This window comes from Apteryx rowi, unplaced genomic scaffold (genome assembly GCF_003343035.1).
Source record: "Apteryx rowi isolate R43461 unplaced genomic scaffold, aptRow1 scaffold_806, whole genome shotgun sequence".
NCBI lineage: Eukaryota > Metazoa > Chordata > Aves > Apterygiformes > Apterygidae > Apteryx > Apteryx rowi.
This window is the reverse complement of record NW_020451101.1, coordinates 281,721-285,083: the sequence shown is the minus strand read 5'-3', so window position 1 is coordinate 285,083 and position 3,363 is coordinate 281,721.

Below are 3,363 nucleotides of genomic sequence, written 5' to 3'. Positions count from 1 at the left end.
CGCCGGCGGGTTTGCAAACGCCCACGGCGGCTTGCACAAGCGTCGTGTGCACGACCCTGCGCGCTGTCCCCCCCCAAAATTTGACACTGCAATTGCACCACCGGACCCCACCGACGCATCYGAAACGAAAAGATGCCCCAAATGCATCCTTCGGGCCAGGAAAGTCTTCCTCGCTCGGCTCCGAGGAGAGCGTCGCCCGGAGGAGGCACGTTCTTGCCGAGCCCCGTGGTGCCGCGCGCGTGGATTAAATCCTTTTTCTGGGCCGGCAACAGTCCCTTCTGCTTTATTTCCCCCMCACACACTTTGGAAATAAGGTGTTTTTATGAAATACTGAAATATAATAAATAAAATAAGGAAATACGGCATCTCCGCAATGCATCTCCCGAGATTTTTGCATCCGAGGACCATCTAGGCGCCAGCGGCCTTCGGGCCGACCCACGGAAAAAGGCAAAACACATCAAACCACCTTATTTTAGGGGGGAAGAAAAACATCCTTAATTAAGAGCATCCCCTCATTAGCGTCCCAGCGCTTCCCCGGCCAGGGGGGACCAGGACCCTGGGTGACACAAACCTGAGCGATGTCGCTCGGGGTTTTTTCCCATGTCAGGGAGGGTGGGAATGGGGGGAAAAGGGGAAAAAAGGGGGGCTGCTCTGCTCGAGCGGGAGCGCAATACGGTCGGTAACCGTGTTTGGCTAATCAAGATAAATATTGCATGCGCTAACGAGGGGAGGCGCGAGGCAGCCCCGGGTTTTCGAGGCTCCCGAGCCGCATCACCATGGTTACCCGGCGCTGGGAGTTTAATGGTTTTCCGAGCCGGAAAGCATCGTTTTCGGGGTTGGGGGTGGGTCGGGTGGGGGGGAGAAGGGCTGAGACCCCCGCGCGGAGTCGCTCGGGATGTCGGAGCCGGCGGCAGGGCGAGAACCGCGCTCCGGGCCGGGCATCCCGCAAAGCGGCCGGGAGAAAACGCAGGGAAAAAAAATAATAATAATAAAATAAAATAAAATAAAATAAAATAAATCAGCGTGGTTTTTTTTTGCTTTGGGATGTTTTCTAGGATATTCCAAGCAGAGCAGAAACAGCTTTTTCCCTTTTTTTTTTTTTCCCTTTTTTTTTGGCAGCTCTCATAGGAAACAATGGATTCCATTCGGCCTAATCGTCTCCAGCCTTCGGCTTTGCGAATGTGCTCGGCACATGCTGCTCCGTTAAAAAAAAAAGAGGGTTTTTAGGTGTCTGCCCCACGTGCGGTGCTTCCTGCCGGCCCCAGCGGAAAAGGCCACAACTTTCCTGAGTTTTTTTTCCCTTCCGTTCTTCGGCGGTTTTCTTCCCACGCGGCTTCTGTCTGTCCAGCCCCGGCCATCCTCCAGCAGAAGGCTGATCCGCCAAAAAAAGGTTGATCCCTCAAAAAAGCTGATCCCCCCAAAAAAGCTGATTCCCCCCCAAAAAAATGATCCCCAAGAAAGACTGATCCCCAAAACTGGTTGATTCACCAAAAAAGGTTGATTCCCAAGAAAGGTTGATCCCCYCCAAAAAAGCCGGTTGCCCCAAAAAGCATGGGGGGCATCGGAGAGGTGGGAATTTTTTCCTGGTTTCCTTGCAAAGTGGAGCGGGAAGGGGCAAGGCAGCTTTTGGTGGCATTCGAGCCGGCCCTGGGATGGAGCGGAGCTCTAAAGGGAGCTGTGGGCCAGGATGAATGCCAGATCCCCCCGGAGAGGGGAGAAAATTTGGGAAGGGGGGAGAGGACAAGGTGACCAAGCCGTAGGCCGAGGGYGGCAGAGCGGAGAGGGAGGCCCACAGGCTCCGTGACATCTGCCGCCGGGGTTGTAAAGCAGCTGGATTTACGGCTTGCCTCTGCCAGCCGCCCAGGCGCCGGCTTTGCCAGGAATCCCCTCTTCCCAAGCGGAGAAGGCCGGCAGCCGTCACACGTCCGCCGCGGCGCCGGCACAGCCGGACGCAGAGCCGCGCCTCRACAACGTGCACGTGGGGTCCCACCACCATGTCCCCCGTGCCCTGGGTCCCACCATGGTGATGGGACACCCCATGTCCACAGCAGCTGGCGGTGGAGGTGCCCCCACATCTGGGCAGCATCCTAAGGGACCGTGACACATCTGGGCAGTGCCCGCAGTGGTGGCCCCCACACCCGGGCAGACCCACCTCAGGGGTGCCCCACATCTGTGCCACCCACCACGGTGGCGTTCCACATCTGGTCACCACCCCAGTTGGTGCCCCACTGCTGGGCACCTCCTGAGGTGGCACCTCTGGACGCCATCCTGCGTCGGCAACCCCACATCTGGATGTCACAGCATGTCGCCACCCCACATCTGGACACTTTCCCACATCAGCATCCCACAGCTGGGCACCCCAGCATGGTAGTGCCAACATCTGGACACCTCCCGAGGTGGCACCCTACTGCCAGACACCTCCCCACTGTGGTGCCCCACATCTGGCCACACTCGTGAATCAACACCCCACATCTGATCACCACAGCATGGTGGCACCTCACATCTGGACGCTTTCCCACATCGGCATCCCACAGCTGGGCACCCCAGCATGGCAGTGCCAACATCTGGACAACCCCCGAGGTGGCACCCTACTGCCGGACGCCTCCCCACAGTGGTGCCCCACATCTGGCCACCCTCATGAATCGACACCCCACGTCTGAACACCGCAGCATGGTGGCACCTCACATCTGGACACCTTCCCACATTGGCACGCTACACCCGGCCACCCAGCATAGTAGTGTCCACATCTGGACGCTCCTGAGGTGGCACCCTACACCTGGCCACCTCCCCGCAGTGGCACCCCATATCTGGCCACCTCCCAACAGCGGCACCCCACATCCTGGCCACCCCATCATAGCAGCACGCACATCTGGGCCCCTTTCCCACAGCAGCACCCCACATCTGGCCACCCCAGCRTGGTAGCACCCACATCTGGACACTCCCAAGGCGGCACCGCAGCCCCGGGCACCACAGCACCGTAGCTCCCCACATCTGGACACCTGCCCCAACATCAGCCACCCCACCCCGGGGCCACCCCAGCATGGCGCCACCCACATCTAGCCACCTGCGGAGGTGGCACCCACACCTTGCTGCCCACTCCCACCCCACGCGGGTGCCCAGCCCCACGCCGCGGACGGGTGTTTTTTTTTTTCCTCCAGCCGTGACCTTTCCAGGAGACCTTTCCACTCTTATCTACCCATATTAGGAGAAAAAATGTTTCTCCCCGCTCGGGAAGATGCTTTCCAGATAACGGAGGTGTTTAGATTAACCACCCGCGCCCCCCCCAACCCCCCCCCACGCCAAAACTCGGGTCCCGCCGGCGCGAACCGCCCCGACGTGCGCTGCGGGCGCAGCTCGCCTTGG